Source organism: Pinus tabuliformis, chromosome Q (genome assembly GCF_031772625.1).
Source record: "Pinus tabuliformis cultivar Carrire ecotype Pingquan chromosome Q, CPIR1, whole genome shotgun sequence".
NCBI classification, from domain to species: Eukaryota; Viridiplantae; Streptophyta; class Pinopsida; order Pinales; family Pinaceae; genus Pinus; species Pinus tabuliformis.
Window position 1 is genome coordinate 927,997,448 of NC_142296.1, and position 19,612 is coordinate 928,017,059.

The following is a 19,612-nucleotide window of genomic DNA, read 5'->3' on the forward strand; positions in this document are numbered from 1 at the left end:
CTTAGGTTGAACCCAACTTCCTTCTCAGCAGCCTTGCATACCCATCCTTCAGCCTCTGGCTTCTTTCCCTTATCTTCTCATGTGGCTATACCGCTTTGTGTCATGATATTGACGCTACACTCCTCTTCGCAAGGCATCGCTCTCATCATTTGGATATTTTGCATAGGTGTTTGAGCTTTCTTTTCATGTATATTTGTTATTAGTACGGGAAAATATTCTATAACATGGTCAAAATGTCAACAATACTGATAGGAGGGGTGTTTTGGATTCTAACAGTTGCATGCAAAATGACCTACCTCTCCATAATTGTAACAAATAACCTGTCTGTGACCCCTTCCAGCTCCTCCTCCTTGTCCTCTTCCTTGGCCCTGGAATCCTCCATGTGCTGCACCTACACCCTAATCCTGAGGCCAATTTTCCACCTTCATCTTATATGTAAGGGTTTTCTCCATCATCAGTTCATAGCTCTGGCAATTGTGCTCATCATGCCCAATAGATTTGCAGAAAGTGCAGAACAATTGTTGCAGATTTTGCACAAACTTTTGGAGAAGATGACAATTATCGGTTGCATGTTTCCCAGAGACCATTGCAGGGCAAGCCTCCCCATTCTTTCCCATGTTTTCTTTGATAGAACATTCACATCAGATCCTAGATCAAGAATGACTTGGTCCATCTCATACTCCCCAATTTGCACAATTAGTCGCATCTCGTGACCTGTTCGCTTCTTTATTTTTCCCATTTTGTGGACTGCGCTATTCTGGAGGAGCTTTAATATTATTTGTACAATTATCAATCAGCTCCTTTAGCCCTTCTACCACCCTTCTATCCCATAAAATCCTCATGCAAGTCTTCAAAAATGTTGCTAACAATGGAGGGTCTACATCTTGTGCACTATTGTTTCCACCAGACTTCTCCTTACTTCCTAATGTAGAGGCCTCTAAGAAGCCCATTTTAGCTTCCATAAAGGTTTCCTTTGCGAGTCTTAGGTTGAACCCAACTTCCTTCTCAGCAGCCTTTCATACCCATCCTTCAGCCTCTGGCTTCTTTCCCTTATCTTCTCATGTGGCTATACCAATTCATGTCACGATATTGATGCTACGCTCCTCTTCACGAGGTACCGATCTCATCATTTGGATATTCTACGTAGGTGTTTGAGCTTTCTTTTCTTGTATATTTTCTATTAGTACGAGACAATATTCTATAACATGGTCAAAATGTCAACAATACTAACTGGAGGGGTGTGTTGGATTCTGACAATCGCATGCAAAATGACCTACCTCTCCACAATTATAACAAATAACCTGTCTATGACCCCTTCCAGCTCCTCCTCCTTGTCCACTTCCTTGACCTTGGAATCCTCTACGCGCTACACCTATGCCGTAATCTTGAGGCTGATTTTCCACCTTCATCCTATACATAATGGTCTGCTCCATCATCAGTTCATAGCTCCCACAATTGCGCTCATCATGCCCAATTGATTTGCAGAAAGTGCAGAACAATTGTTGCAAATTTTGCACAAACTTTTGGAGGAGATGATAGTTATCACTTGCATGTTTCCCAAAGATTTTGTTTTCTGAAGCTCCAAGCGCTTCACTAGTTATGGGTTCCACACAATAGGGTCGTCAAGCTTCCATGTACCATAAATATCCACCAATTTGGACAGCCACTCATGCAATTTGTAGGGAAAGAGCAGAAGAATATCTTGTGTTCTTCTATGAATAGGTATAAATTCATCCACTCTTCCTTCGACAGGCATAGATTCCTATTCTCCTAAGCTGCAAATGCATGTAGTTTCTGATCTATACACTTTTCAATTTATTTCTTAATGGGGAACCACTTATCACACATTCCTCAAATAGATCCTGGTCCTAGCAACAGAACCATTTATTGGCTTGATGGGCCCTGACCCAGGTTCAAAGTTAGTTGCGTCAACCAACAAAACCCTAAAATGTTGTCCCTTTCAGCAAAAACCTGCATAGTGTAGGCTACAGTCTCACCTAAAGTAGTATTTGGGGATGACAAGACCAGTTTCTACGTCCAGAGGTTTGTGTGATTGGTTCCTATGGCTTCTATGGCTTAGTTTTGTCTTCGCCAACCCTAAACAGTTAATTACAGTAATTCACCTAAACAACATCTATATCTTTTTCAGCAAAAACCTGCATAGTGTAGGCTACAGTCTCACCTAAAGTAGTATTTGGGGATGACAAGACCAGTTTCTACGTCCAGAGGTTTGTGTGATTGGTTCCTATGGCTTCTATGGCTTAGTTTTGTCTTCGCCAACCCTAAACAGTTAATTACAGTAATTCACCTAAACAACATCTATATCTTCACGAAGGTATTTAAACATTCATAACATCAATAAATCTTACTAATCTACCACTTTCATGCATAAGATAAGTATTCATTCATATAATTTGCAATATAGAGCGAAATTATAGAAAACTTCATAAGTGAATACCAACACACATATGCACAATTTATGGATCAAAACTATCTTTATTAGATGTATTCTTTCAAGTACAGACTCTTCTTCCCTACACACTCAGCTGCAAGGACCCATGCATTTAGCCTATGGACTTAACCAGGTCTCTGCACACTCAGCCGCAGGAGCCTTCCCCTTCACCTAAGTACAGGAAATAGACCTTCCTGCCTTAGCTTACTCGCCTAAAACCATGATCTTCTCTTAATCAGTTACCTCCTAGACTCGCTATGACCCTCCTATATATATCCTTTGATTTTACAATACCATGGTCCATGGACCATGGGCGGGCTTCAAAATGTCTTATCTCCTAACAACCTAAAGGGACTAAAGCCCCTTTTACTCTTATTATCTTCGCGCTTTTCTTCCTTTAATCGCACAGACTTTACATTTCTACAAAAGTAAGTACCAAAACTTGACCCTAGGGGACCCTATCCCAATAGTCCATATGCCTTATTTGATCCAAATTCAGCTCATTGACTCTATCAACCACTAACTCCTCTTACCTTTTTGATATTTTCAACTTTAATCAACTTCTGGAGGTCCCACAAACTTTTCCGACCATAAACCAAACCGTTTCAATTAAGGATTTCCCCATAACATAAAAATTAGTTGATCAGTGTGAGGAATGTGGAGAAATTCTCATGAGAAACCTCGGTTGCTCCCACATCATTGTCTCCATGCATCTAGAAGTCACAGTCACTCTCATTAGCATGCCTCCATGTGACTGGAGCTTTTGAGCTGCTCTAATGGTCGTGTGTCCATGCGACTAAGGCTAAATATGAAGAAAACCAATGGATCTTTAGTCCAGAGCCTCTACTAACTTATGTAACACCTTATTCAACTCCGTATGAAACCTTTGAACCTCTGTGTCAAGTCTACAACTGATGAAATAGGATAGGAACAATTCAATGACATGCAAGAGTTATTTTTCCAACCTTAGTACCAATACCAACACATCCAACTCCTCAAGTAGCAAACAGAACTTCTCTAAACATCTCCAACACTTGTAGCAACATATGTAACTCATGTAACATCTCCAAGCTCTCGCAGCAATAACATCATGTCACATAACTGCCTCCATCACTGACAGAGGCATCTCCCATACAAACAGCCACAACTCAACACATGTAGCAACATATCCAATGTCTCAAAGACATGTAGAGATATATGCAACACCTAGAGAAGCACTCAAACCACCTGCAGCATAAACATCTCCAATACTACATGTCCATCTCTACTCAACCTCCAAATCATCTCCACTAAGCAGCATCATCTCAACTAAGCCATGCCACAAGTATGTTGACATCAATGCCAACTAGTAGGACCATCAAGCCAAGCACACATGCACATGACAAGCAGCTTCATGACCATTTTGACATCAATGCAAACACTACAATGCCAAAAAACTTCCCCTTTAGCATTAATGTCAACCTCCATCCAACAAGTGAGATTGATCTCTATATATCCAAATTCTCTCCCCCTTTGACATCAATGGAAAAGGGACATACCAATACTGAAGACAATGCTAGATGAGAGAAGGACTCCCCCTGTCATGCTTAACACCATACAGATGAAAACCAAGAAGTATCTCCTAAAAAATAAGAATGTGAAACAATGAAACAAGTTGCCAACATCACTAGCCAACGTCATGCAAACTATGAAAACTAAACAAGCTCCCCCTAAGCATGTAATGGATTTGAAATCACACTATCTTTGTTGTTGTAGAAACACATATTCCTGTTGTAATAAGCCTCATTTCCAAGTGCAAAAGACTAATCCTCATGACCGTGACTCCAACTAATTTTGGACAATGATATTCAATACATTATAATGATTCATGGAGAAAATACATCAATGTGACAAATACATGGGATTGACATATGAATAATCTATAAACTCTCCTATCACCAATCATGACTCTAGGGACCCAAGTTTACATCATGCACCCAATATAGTGGGGATACATCAAAGTGTTGTCGTTGCTACAAAACCCTCCAAAATTTTGGGCTGCACCAAATTTCAGAGCCTACCTTGGTTTTTCATATTGTTGTCACAAATATTGAAGTCCATTATGTGTGTTTTCTTTAAGTGTTTTGGTCCCTTTTGCAAGAAAGGAAAAATGTCGCCTTTTTGCATTTTAGTTGTCACATAATGTGTAGAATCTCATTTTGGTGGTTTTAAGGGGTTATATTTGTGTGAATGAGTTGATCTAACCATGTAAACATTTGTCACACTCATTACTAAATTTTTAAGCATTGTTGCACAACTGTTGTCATGGTCATCGCAAAGTGTACTTTTGGTGTCACACTTGTTGTAATTCATCACATAGCTGTCACACTGAGGGAAATGTTTGGTTTATATGTCACATATGATCTATTTTTTGTGTCGTCAAGTGTTTAAGTGTGGTCATAGTCAAGTCATGTCACTGATCACATTAGTTTACTAAACCCACACTTAGCCAATTTTCAGAAATTTCCCAACAACTTAGTCACATCAGGCCTTCCCCAACTGCACATTGTGTAGTTCCAACCCTCAAGCTACATCATTTTCCCTTGAAATTATGCAATACATAGTTCCTACCTCCCAAGACTACGCACTATGCAGTTCCAGTGCTCAAGCCTGGACCTTGGGCCCCTGAATTGTGCAATTGAGTCCTCTAGACTGGCCTTAACTGCACATTACATAGTCTTTGAGCTCAATCTCAGCCATTGAGCTCTTGAAATGCACAATTTCACAGTCATCCAACCTCCTTTTCCTCCTGCAACTGAGCAATGAGTTGAACCAGTGCCCATCCCCTCAACCTGTCACACTGATCTCCCAGACTGCACATTTTCCTGCCTTGGTCTAGCCTACACTGCACATTGCGTAGTCTCAAGGCTCAAGATTCACCCCTAAGATCCTAAACTGCGTAATTATACAATCGCTAAGCCTCTCTCCCAACCTGCAATCTAGTTCTGGCTCAATCACTAGATCAACATGTGCCATCTTATACTAGGGGATTTATCAGATTGATGTTGTCTCGTCATGATTCAATTACAGATGCAGGTACCCTATCATACCAGGACAAGATGATGAAGAAGGATATGGAGAAGGGAAACATGCTCAAACACACATGTGTAGTTGAATATGCAAGCTGATCAATCAAGAGAAGACAAAAGGGACACAGTTTTCAATCACAACTCAAGACTTGATATCATTAAACACTCCTTACCTCTAAGCCATAATAACATGGTTAGAAGAGCATCCTCAAGAAGAGATGTAGCAAGCAACAACAACAGTGGCTTGACATTTCCATGCCATCCAATATTCCATGTCAATAGCATGATGTCATTTCATGTCATGATTTGTCATATTCCACATCATCATTATGGGTTATCTAATTATCTATTCAAAATGTACTATAAAGTGGAAGTCTAAAGGACACATTCAGAATATGAAGAGTCATGTAAAGTCAAAAATTCATATGAAGTAAAAGAATCATTAGGGTAGTCAAAGAGTCACAAGGAAGGTGAAGAATCACCTCATTGGTTATATATACACCCTCATGTATGAGCAAAGGGCTTTTCATCTTGGCTCCTCCAGAAAAGCATTAGAGAGACAAACTAGTTCTTTTGGGGAGTAAGGAATGGCTCCAACACTCCACTATTAGAGCTAGTGGTGTTCATTGTATACATGTGTCTTGGAAATTTTACTTAATATAAGAAGCCTCATGGCCAGCATGGTCTTCATGCATGGATTATGAATATTTGTAAGACTATTCTGTGGATATTTGTAATTCATGTTTTATTTCACCTATGCTAAATTAATTGAACTATTTCTATTATTTTAGTACATATCATATTGAAAATGTGATGTAATGGTTACTATTGTTGTCACATCATTGTGGATTATTCCACCAGTTATTAGATAGATCTCTCTTGTTAATTTGTTGTATTGACTGTCGCATCTTTGTGGATTATTCCATTGTATTTTAGATGGATCCTTCTTGGTTACATGTGTCTCTACTAGGGTGGTATTATTACTACAGTAGAAGAACCTTAACACATTTACAACCAAACACTCACTAGGCACACGCACTTTCTTTTCTAATGCACATTTGTATTCCTCTCTCTTGCTAACAGTTAGAGAAAAGTAAAATCTTTAATAAACTGGTAACCGAGCCATATTCTAGATGGGCTCCTATCCCAAATGGTGTGAGGTCTAATTGGGATCACATATCGATGAGACCCCTTGAATGTTGGAGGGTCCAGCATCATCAACATTTCTGGCGCTAGAAGGAGGGAAGCTAGATTTTTATGGCTAATAACCTCACCCATCCAAATACTACTTCCTTCGATCAAGGCAGTAATATCCCCAACACCTCCCCTGCGCATATTGCTGAAGTTGGTAATCCGTCCCATCCTAAGATTATACAAACTTGTGAGATCTCTTACAACCAAATCTGATCCATTCGCCTTATCACCTGTAAGTTTGCAAGTGTTATTGGATTGATACCCAAAGTACATAATATTTCATATTTTCCAAAGAACCCAACCACCCCCATCAGGATAGTGGTTTAAACAATTGAAGATTTGGTTCTCACCACCCTTGAAGATTTAGCAGGCTATGAAGAGAACGTAGAAAAACTAGATCAACCTCCATCCTTCAATGGTGGTGATGGTGATAACGTGGTACTCTAAAACGATACTTTCCACGGGTTAGGCAGTGAAGAAGAAGAAGAAAACCAATCAGATTTTGATGAAGAGGGGGAGAACAGTGAAAAAGACATGGAAAACCAAGATCTAGGCTAGATTACTCAGTGCACATTGGTAGGCTAAATTGCTTCATTTTTAACCCCTTTCCTACTTCAAATTCATAACCTTAGACCTTTGTTTTAAACTCGCAACCTCCTTATTCCTGCACTACTCCAAGAATCATTCCTTTTCCTGCACTAGCTTTATATTTTATATTTAAGGGTTAAAAATGTACTTAATTAATTATTTGTATAGATTTTATACCTTTAATATTCTTTGCAACTAATATCTTATTTCCTAAAGTATTTGGTAAGCAACGTATTAATCGTTTCTTTAGCATGGTCGAGTGTAGGTAGGATTCCTACACCTCTGGCGAATCCTAAACTTCTGTGACAACTCACTACCTAATGCGAACATCTCATTCAGAATCGGTCATCTTGAGTTGGGCTCGGAGCGAAGATAAGTCAGGGATATGATATAGATCAGGTCATTAACCGAGTGTTTAAATTTAGTGTTTTGTTACAACCGAATTTCTTAGAATGTAATGTTGTTGTTATTTCATTACAGCCAAAAGGATTAGATCATAATGCTAAATGTAATTTTGTTACAGCCGTAGGCCTAAAGGGATGTATATAATGTAGGATTCAAATAAGAAATGGGAGCGATAGCAATGCTACTGTAACTGTGGTATTTTGTAATTTTTTTGGTATCGCCCTCATTCTGGGCCGGATTCTATTTCATCATGTACATTTGTTGATTCCGTAATTTAATATAAAGGGACTATGCCATGTTATTTCAATCCTGTTTTTAATTCTATGTCGATGTGTTGCTAAGAGCTGAGTTTCCAAGTTTCTTAAATAGGGAAACAAGCTAGTCGGCTAGGGCACAACCAACCCAACTTGTTCTCCCTCGCATTCTTATTTCTCGATAAAGGTGTGTTGATTTCGTTTTAATGCAAGGCGTGAATTAAGTAGATGCTTCTATTATTTCACAAAGTTTGGGTTCGATTTCATTTATAGCCATTGTGTGACAGATCCATGGTGCGCATGCTTAACTAAGTTTGATCTTATCTTTTTTTAATTTTTCTTTTCGAAGCTCATTTCTATTTCTACCTGGGTCATGCAAGCACGTTATTCCTGCACTAGTGCATTTACAATTTTGCAATTTGATTTCTTTGGTTCATTATAGTGAAGTATTTTGTTATTTTCTATCATAAGGATCTTTATATGTTTCTGCAAGTGAGTTTTCATCTTTTAGAAGTATTATTGATATTCTGTATTGAATATGTTGTGGTAATTAAGGAATCAATGTTGTTGTAGCACATTCATTTGTACCTGCACTTTACAATTTTAAGGAAAGGATCGAACTTCACATCTAATTATTCAATGTCAAAACTTTTTGAATTAAAAAGATTAAAACGACAGATCGAATTTATGTGAATAACTATTATAGGGACAAAGCATGTTGTCAATTAGATGATTCCTTTAGTTGCGTGAAAGAGTTCCTTGATTGAAGAAAAGTGAGTTTTGACTTTCAAATTTAATTGTTAGTTTGAATTTAAGTTGGGTTGAAGCATCTTTCTGTTTGTGAAAGCTATTTCAAAGTTCTGTTCACCTTTGCAAATTCTTTTCTTAAGTTAACACACTCTTTATTCTTTTATGAAAGAAATTTGAAAACTTGGTGCAGGAATCTTTGTTCCGATATAGGAATCAATATCCTAATACAAGAATAGAGTGCTCTAGTCCTAAGACTTGGAGCTCCTGCATGAGGACATAAATATTCAGTACAAGTGTAGAATATACTTCCCGCATATAAACTTTGTTCTGATATTGGTGCAAGAATATTGCAGAAGTATAGGAATAACAGCTCAGTGCAGGGATAAAGATCTCTAAAGAAGTCAGATATCTTCAAGGGTCCAATTATTAATCTAACATACAACTATACTAAAGATAGACATAGATTTCCATTTCAATTAATCAGGATTGCTTACAAGAGTTTGAAAGTTCCTTTTATTTATTTATTTGCAAAGGTACTTTCTTTCATATTCCAGCACTAGAATTTCTTTGGTGTAAATTGCTAGGTGATCTTTTCTTTTTGATTCTGTAATATTGTAATTAAGGAAATAGGAATAAAGTTAGGAAATTTCATATCATTTCCGGCATTTCCTGTGCTTCGCCTATAAGATTACGAAACCCCTGGGATTACAATTAAGTGTTGGAGTCTGCTTAACCACAATTCTTGCACCCAACAGAACCCCCTTGCACTGCAGGGTGTGTTACACAAAATTCTAAGGCACCTGGAGAAGTTGTTAACAAAGCACGACCCTGACAAAGCAGTGAAGGTGGAGGATCACCTAGAAAAATTTTACCTACATCTACAAATGCTTGAGGTACATTACGATGACATTGCATGTATAATTTTTCCATGTACCTTAGATGGTAGAGTAGTTGTATGGTATCACAACCTTCCTCCGAACTCGGTCCATAATTGGAGGGGTTTTAAGAAACTGTTTGTAGAGAAATTTTATGATGATAAAACCCTTGCCATGCTTTTAAGAGAGTTGGGAAGCCTTAAGATGGAGTAGAAAGAGAAAGTGAAAGATTTCAAAAAAAGTTTTAACCATATCTTGAATAGATTTATGGAATATAAAAAACCTCATGACTCCATCGCCATCGATTATTTCACATCTGCATTACAAACAAGCATTGCGAAGTTCGTGAAAATAACTGTGAAGCGAACTTTGGCTAAAAATGAAGAGGTAATCATAGTTTAAAAGGACTTGCATTCGATTAGGGTCATTGCAGATGATGAACCAATGAAGGACTCCAAAGACATGGGAAAAATGTTGGAGGCCTCTGTAAGCAAGGCCGAGGAGAAAGAAGCTACTGATCTTGAGATCTTGACACACACTATTAAGTCTCAATCTAATGAATTGAAAGTGTTAAAACAAATGTCAAGCGAGACCACCCTGAGCAGCAAGCCTCCTAAATTCAATTTTCTGAGAAGGGATGCCAACTCCAATAGTAGTAGCAACAAACCAACCAAGTTTGTGTAAAGCTCGAACATTTTGTTGAATGTTGAGAGTACGGGCATGGATCAGTATTATTTTTTTCCTCAAGAATATCATTCAGAAAAGACATGCTCGCAATTGAACCATAGCATGAACGCTCTTGTTGTGCACATTATTGACACAGTGATTTCAGATGAGCAGACTAAGCCAGAAGAAGAGAAAAAGAGAATGTTGCAACCGAAGAAACTATGAATGTTATCCATGCCAACAAACACACTCAGTTGTGTTTTTATAGTTGAGAAGAAGAGTGTCAAAGAATAACCACTAAGTGAGGCCCCGGCTCAAGAGAAGAACACTCGATACAACTTGAGAATTTTTTGTATGTGCTACAACACCCTCCAAAAAAATTTCTTACACTCAATTTTGGAGCCTTCCTTGATGTTGTACATTGTTGTCGCAAACACCAAAGCTTATTTCATGAGCTTTCTTGAAGTATTTTTCTCCCTTTTCCAAGTTGGGTAAACTATCATCTTTTGGCATGCTTATTTGTCACACAATGTGAAGAAAATTATTTTGATGGTTTTAAGGGTCTATCTTTGTGTATATGAGTTTTTCTAAATATGTAAACATTTTTTGCACTCATTCACAGAGTTTTGAGCATTATCGCACAAGTGTCATCACAGTCATCTCAAAGTTTATCTTAAGTGTCGCACTTGTTGTAGATGGTCGTAAACCAGTAAAGGAAAATTTATTATTCTTGTGTCATGGGTGATCTACGTTGTTGTTTCATCAAGTATTCTAAGTGTGATATCATAATCGAAGTCTTATCATTGTTCACTTCAGTCTAACTGATCTTATACTTAGCCATTTCTAAGAAGGCTTCTCGAATGAGAAACTTAGCTTCACCTAGCCACCCTGAACTTCACACTGTGCAATTCTAGTCCTCTAGTTATGACCTTGCCCCTTGGCACTATGAAATGTGGAGTTCCTACCTCCCAAGAATAATGCATTGCGGAGTTTCTATGCTCAAGCTCTGACCTTGACCTCTAGAATTGTGTAATCATTCCTCCTAGCTTGGCCTTCAATGTGCACTACACAATCACAAGCCTTGAGATCATCCCTAGAGCCTCTGAACTGTGTAATTACACACTAGCCCTACTTCCCTTTCCTCCAAAAATTAGGCAATATGTCCTCTTAGTGCTAGCCCGTCCCACTAGCTTTCAAAACTATGCAGTTTTGTCCCTCAGTCCTACCCAAACTATGTATTGCGCAGTCTCAGAGCTCAAGCCTTTCCCATGGCTATTGGAACTACACATTGCGCAGTCAATAAGCACTCTCCCCCAACCTATCGCTCAATTATGGCTCAGTTAATGGATCAAAATGCATTTTTTTATACTAGGGGGTTTTCATAATGATGTTGTCTCATCATGAGTGAATTGCATATGTAGGTACTCGATCACACCATGTCAAGTTGATGAAGAAGGAGATGAAGGAGGTAATCTTGGTGAAAGACACACTTGTAGCTAAACACACAAGCTGATCAATCAAGAAAATCAAAAGGGACATGAGTCTGTGATATCAACTCAAGACTTAAGATCATTGAAGATTTCTTATCACCAAGTCATATGGAGGTGAAAAGAAGAAGCAAGCACTTAACACTCATTGATAGCAGTGGCTTGAAATTTCCACATCATCATGAAATCCATGTCAACAATGTCATGTCATGTCATGTCATGTCATGAGTAGTCACATGCCACACCTTGTGGCCAATGATGTAACATATGTTTCAGAAATGTATTGTAAAGTGAAAGTCCAAAGGACATGTGTGGAATACGAAGAGTTATGTAAAGTTGAAGAGTCATAGGAATTCAAATATTCATGAGGGTAGTCAAAGAGTCACAAGGAAGGGGAAGCATCACCCCATGGTTATATATACTTCCTCATTGAATGAGCAAAGGAATTTTCACCTTGGCTCCTCCTACAAAGAATTAGAGAGATAAGCTAGTTATTTTGGGGAGTAAGGAGTGGATCCAATGCTCCACTACTGGAGCTAGTGATGTACATTGTATACATGTATCTTGGAATTTTTACTTAATAACAGAAGCCTTCAAGGCCAGCACATTCTTCATGCATGGATAATGAATGTTTGTAAGACTATTCTACGGATGTTTGTAAAGTTCATGTTTTCTTTCACATGTGTTAAGATTGTTGAACTATTTCAGTTGTTTTAGTACTTATCTTATTTAGAATGTGTTGTAATGGTTTTTATTATTGTCCCATCCTTGTGGACTATTTTACAAGGTATTAGACATAACTTTCTTCATTTGTTGGTTGTAATAATCATCGCATCCTATATGTACTATTTTGTTGGATGTTAGACGGATCATTTTGGTTCATGTGTGTCTCTTCTTGTGTGGTACTATTACCTCTATCTTAGAGGATCACTTTTATCCCCTCTTCATAGTAGAAGAACCATGACACATTTACAATTGAACACTCACCGAGCACACCTTCTTTATTTTGAAGGCACCATTGCATCTCTCTCTCTTGCTGGAAGTTAGATCCAAGGAAAATCTTTAGGGATTCGACAACCGGGTTTTTATATCGGATGGGAATCCTACACGAAATGGTGTGAGGTCTAATCAAGACTTCATATTAGGGATATCCCCTAAATTTTTGTGGTTCCAACATCATCAACATTTTTGGCGCTAGAATGAGGGAAGCCAGACTTTTATGGTTGATAACCCCACCAATCCCAATCTTATTCCCTATGGTTAAGGAAGTAACATTCCCAGCAACTCCTCTGCACATGTTCCTGAAGTTAGTATTTCTTCTTAGCCTAAGATTGCACAGCCTTATGAACTCACATATAAAAGGCTTTAGGCCATCCACCCCATCACTCAAAAGTTTGCGAGAGTTATTGGATTGATACTTAGAATAGAAACTCTTCCATATTTTCCAAAGAAGAACCAAACCACTCCCACTGGGATAGTGGTTTCAGCAGTTGAAGAGTTGGTTCTCACCACCCTTAAAGAGTTAGTAGACTATGAAGAAAATATAGAAAAACCAGAACAACCTCTAACCTTCAATGGTGGTGATGGTGATAATAGAGTGCTCTCATATGATACTTTCTACGGGTTGGTTGGAGAAGAAGAATAAGAAGAAGACCAATCAAATTTTGAAGAAGAAGGGGAAGATAGTGAAGAACACATGGAAAACCAATATTTGGATTGGATGTCTTATGGCCCACTTGAACTACCGAGTGTGTTACGCAATATGCATAGGCATCCAGAAAAGCTCCTAACGAGGTATGACCCTTACAAAGCAATAAAGGCGGAGGATCATCTAGACAACTTCTACCTACATATGAAAACACTTAAGGTACATTATGATGATGTTAAATGTAGATTTTTTCTGTGTACCTTAGATGGTAGAGCAGTTTTGTGGTATCATAATATTCCTCAGAATTCCATCCAAAACTGGAGAAATTTGTTGATGACAAGACCCCCACCATGTTTTTGAAAGAGTTGGGCAGTCTCAAGATGGAGAAAAAGGAAAAAGTGCAAGATTTAAATCAGAGGTTTAACTAGATTCTAAATAATTTCTTAGCAAACACTAAACCTCATGACTCCATCAACATCAATTATCACACTTCTTCCTTGCTGACTAGTATTGTGTAGTTTGTGAAGAGAACTGTGAAGCAAACTTTGACAGAAAATTATGAAGAGGAAATTGCGGTTGAAAAGGGTTTGCACTCAATTGGAGTCATTATAGATGATGAAGTAGCCAAAGACTCCAAAGACATGGGTAAAAGGTCATAGGCCTCTATGAGTAAGGCCAAAGAGAAAGAAACTATTGATATTGAAATCTTGACCCATATTGTCAAGACTCTGCCAAATGAGTTGGAAGAACTAAAACAAAGGTAAAGTGAGACCACTCTGAGTAACAATCCTTTTAAGTTCAGTCTATTCAAAAGGACTACAAATTCTGGAAATAGTAGGAACCAGCCAATTAATTCTGCACAAAACTCAAATGTTGTATTGAATATTGAAAGTATGGGCATAGACCAATATTGTTCATATCATCAGGAATATCATTCTGAGAAAGCATGCCTGCAATGGAATCATGCCATGAGCATTCTTGCTATGCATCTTGTTGATGCAGTAATGACTGATGAACAAACCAAGACCGCAGAAGAAAAGAAAGAAGTTGATGCAACCTGTTGCATTTAATTATGCAAGGAGATATTTCTCCATGATATCATGCCCAATTGAAATCACTAGACAACAAAAAATAATGTCTAAGACAATATAATAACAATCCCCAATCCAGATGGCCATGCATGTATCTTTGATGCAATTTCTAATTCTACAAAGTATGAGCAAGTACCTTGCCTCCTCGCAGGTTGGTGAAGGGTTTTGGGCCTAATGTAGAATCCTTGCGCTCCAATCAAACGATCTATTTCATCCACTTCTGATCCAAAGCCTACACACAAACACAACCAAACAGAGACAACAAGTGATCTTCCATAGAAGATCGTCAGCTCAAAACATCTAGAAATCACACATATAAATCACTGCAAAATTGATATAAGGGGAAGGAGCATAGATTTGTAATAACCATATAAATGAAAGTACATCAATATAACTTCAATAAATAATATCCTCTCCTTCATCTTGTAGTATGGTCTCCTCTCCCAATAAAGCAGAGCTCTCGTGCTATAGTTTGGATACTCTCCTCCCTCCTTTTCTCTTGGCGAGATTATAAATGTTCATTTTATCCTCCAGGAGAATATATATAAACATCTAGGGGCTTGAGAAGTTAGGAAAATTCTACAATAATGGACCCCTAGCCAACTCATACACAAGTGTTTAAAGTTGATCTCCTTGGGAATGACAGACTCTAGAAACCTTTTTCACAATTATGAGCTTTTTCTCAATTATCTCAATTATGAAATAATTATTATCTCATAATTATAATATTTTGGAAAAATAATTATGAAAAATAACTAAATCATGTAATTCCAACCTTTTATCATGGTATAAATCTCACATAAGTAAAAGAAAAGGTGAACAGGGATGCATTTTAGCCAAACAACTGAGCTAAGTTGATACTGGGTTTCTCTCACTATAATGGAGTGGAATATAGGGTTATAATAGATGCCCCATAATGCATGAGGTCAAAAGAGAAATTGATGGCCGAAATGCATTACAATAATACTCAATGCTCAAAATGGGAGGAAGGAGCCAAGACTACAAAGTTGGATCGGAGGAACTCAAGTGCTAAAGTCTTAACTCTGTTGATAACATCCTTGAGGCAAGAATATTCATGGTTGGTCATAAAAATATACTGAACATGGCCGCCAAAACATTTGCTGTGGATTCATGACATGAAATGCTAGAACATGGCCATGAAGGCATTCACAGTGGATCCATGTGACTAGATGGTAGAGCATAGCCACCATCAAATAGAATGTGGATCTATGTCACAGTATACCTCAGTAGGAATATGGACACATGACATACATAGAAGTGTCTCAAAATAGTCCTCAAAGTATATAAGCGATACATAAATTCAACGTAGCATAGGAAGGATTCCGTATAAGAGTGATATGTCCCTAACCCAGGGTATTCAACATAACCCCAATGGTACAAATCTACATAATGCAAATATATGAGTTGATGTTGAACATGGTAGAAACCATATGATTACTAGCCAATGAGGTAAACCAGTAACAAACGCAAGGGAACCCACCAATGAGGAAAATGGACCCCAAGGTACCTAGTATAGTCCACTAAGTGTGAATAAATGAGCTAATGTCGAACACAATTGAACTCGACCAATCAGGAGCCAATGATGTAAACCCACTTTCGATGGCAAGGAAACCTACCACTAAGTTCTGCAAGCTCCAAGGTACTACTAGTTCCTATATCAAGTTCCTGGATAATGAGCTCAAGTTGACAAGAGAATATTTTTCGAAGGAGGGACTTAATGTATCCCCCACCAATTGACACGAAAGAAACTAGGATGATGTGATGAATGGATGAAATCATGAAGCGATGAAGTACAAATGACACAGGGATGGCTGACTCAAACAGGTAAACAAACTATTGCAGATGGTTGACATAGGTTGAGACTTCCTTTGGTCACATAGCGACATGACACAAGAGTCACTTGGAAGCATGACTAATGAGAACCATGTGATATCATGCAACAACATAGGAGGCATCGAAGCATGCTCCATATGACTGGAAGAGTAACTAGACAGGGAGCAAAGAGAATCATATGGATGGTACGACTCCTAGGAAAGCTAAAACCCAACTATGAGATAATGAAAGCAACAGGTGCCATGTTCAAGGGTGAAGAAAAGGACACTTCCATTTGATGACTAATGGAAATAAATTTTCCCCCCCTTCTCTTTTTATAAGTTCCTTTTTCCTAAATTTGTCCCCCCAGCCTGAAAAAGAGATAAACGTATACAAGGGGGAAACTCCTATCCATAATAGACTAGGGTATTCCTTTTTCATAGCTAGTCTATCTTAGTTCTAAAAGGGTTAAACTTATACTGAGTAGACAAAAATCCAGGTACTTTAACAAGCATGAAGTAGACAAGTTCAATCGGCAATATTTTCTAAATTAAGGATTCTGAAAAGAGCTTAAATAAAACTCCTCTTAGAGGAAAGAGTGGTATAGAGGGTAGCAACTGGTTTCGATAATGTTGGAACTTCTCATGACATAATGAGGACAAGAGTTTGGCTAATAGGACCACTCATTACAGTGGTTCCTACAAGAAGGGGTAAACACCCAGTGAAAGCGAATGGTAGTCCAAGTAGATGATGAAAACGGAAGAGAGAAACCAAGGCTCATCATGAAAAAGTAGGTTGATAAGAAAAAGTGGCAATCAAAAGTGGTAAAATTGGTGGAATCCTCCTGGGGTGCAGTTAGAAATGAGACGAAGAAAATGACATGTAGCTTAGATTCTTGGTCATGGTGGGTTAGAAGGAGGAATTCCAAAAAGGAGTAAGAATGATTTCATGGACACCAAGATAGAAAAGAGGTGCTAACTAGGGTATACATGAGTAGGTAAGCTCTACCACCAAGTGATGACATGCATAATGTAAGTGGCTAAAGTCACAACTTGATGGGGTCATACATAAGGCAAAAATATGGCACTGGCAATCATTAATGCATTGGTGATAGTGATAGATGATCTACCCCTATATGCCAAGTTCAAGAGGAATGCACCTAAGGTCCAATGGATGTCGCAATAGAAATGCCACCCTATCCTGTAAAATCCATCTAGAAAGACTATACCCATGGTTAAATCACATAATGAAAGAAATAAAAATGGATGAGGTAAAAATAGGACCATATATTTATTTATTTTAATTTTTTGAGTTTTATAATTTATAATTTTTTTTTTTTTTGGCATAAATAACGAATGAAAAATACTCACATCACACTCCAAACTAGAAAGGGGATAAAGCATCACACTCTTATGTACAATATGTAAAAGAATAAAATAGTCCAATAGGTCATGCTAAAGTGTCCCCATAGCCAAGCACATGCCAAGGGCTTCTATGCGTGAACACATGGAGGGTGAGGGGACCATATGGCTCACCAATGTGGGGCCATGCCAAAGGAAGTCAAACTACCCAATCCGAAAAGGTTTACCATGCCAAGGACATTCTAACATAGTCGTGATCTTAAAATTAACTTGAGTACATAAGGGAGGATCAAGACATACAAGAGGTACAAGACACTCATCAATAGGTGGTAGTGAAGTAGGCAATTCGTTAGCAAGTTCAGTAGTAGAATCACAAGACTTGAATTGATCCATGGGTGGCACTTCGAAGGAGGGCTGAGGAGATTCACCTTGGGTCGATTCAATATTTAAAGTTCTAGGCTCTACTCATTCCACATCACGGAGATTAGAGGCATGAAGAGGCATAACTTCCCTAATATTATCAATAGCTGAATCCATGGCCTCCAAGATGACTTGTCAAGAAGAAGACTCATCGTCAAGAGAGTTGTGTGGAATAGGTGGAGAGATGACCCATGTGGGAAAAGGAACCTGGTCATAGTCCATATTGGGATGGAGTTTCTGACCAGCGTCAGAAGGTACTGACGAGATTGTTGGAGAGGAAATCTCTTTCATGATAGGTGTCAGAGGATGCTCACTAGCTTGATCCACTTCCATAGGAGCAGGTGACACCACCCAAGGATCAGGAGGTCGATGGGGTCCACAAGTGTCGAAAGAGATCATATGCATTGGATATTTTGATGATGTAGAAGGAGTGTTAGGTAGAAGGAGTTGAGGAAAAACTTCCATAAGATATGAGATTTTAAACAATCCCAAGCCAACACTCTCATACTGACCAAGGTGATCTCCTACAAGTGGGACTGAGGTCCCCTGTAGTGGTAAGTTGGGCCAATGGAAAAAAATAGTCCAGTTGTTCAATGGTCACAATATTTCCTTTGTGAGGAAATCAAAGTACATGGAAGACAGATGAGATGACTATGGTCATCACATAAAACCAACTACAGCCAAGGAGTAGGTTGTAATCTAGTGTGGTGTCGACAAATTTGACATTAACATATACAATTTTCTGCCTAACTCAATGGAAAAATTTGGAAGAAACCATTTAGGTACAAATTTGTGTCTGTCAAAATCTTGGAGAGACGTGTTGGACATGGTGAGTGTCGGAGATCCAAAAACCTTCTAGCAGGATACAGACATAACATATGTAGAAGAACATTCATCCACCAAAGTGTGATGAATATTCCTATGGAAGATAGGCACAATGATTTGAAAAGAAATTTGATGGGAAAGGAAAGGAGTGGATTTGTCAACATTAAGTGATGAGACTAGAGTTAGACAAGCCAACTCCACCAATGGTAGCCAACAAGGCTTTCCACTACTGAGGACATCTTTGCAAGACCTTCAAGGCAGACATGGCACAAGGATCCTGGGTGAGATCTTCAACAATACTATAATGCTGAGCAGCCCTAGTAGAAGGATTCTATTTTTTCTTATGGAGAACACCCTTGGGGGGCGATAGATGGGTTCCACTAGCTTATCCAAAGTGATTGGTCTAGTGGAAGGTAGTGGAGTTGATGAGTCCTTAGAGGGAGAACTTGACTCAAGAACATTGTAATATTTGGCTCACGTAGTAATGTTGACATCTTCCTTGCACATGAAGATGGATGAACTATGAGGAGAATGGGAAGATGACTCATCATTTCCCCTTGCAGAGGTCGAGGAGGTTGAACAAACATTTGTTTCTGGGGTTGTGCAAGGAATAGATGAATCAAAATGGTAGGCTGTTGAGTAGACTATGCTGAAAGAAGCCTATGGACTATGTCCATTCGAGGGAATTCGTGAGT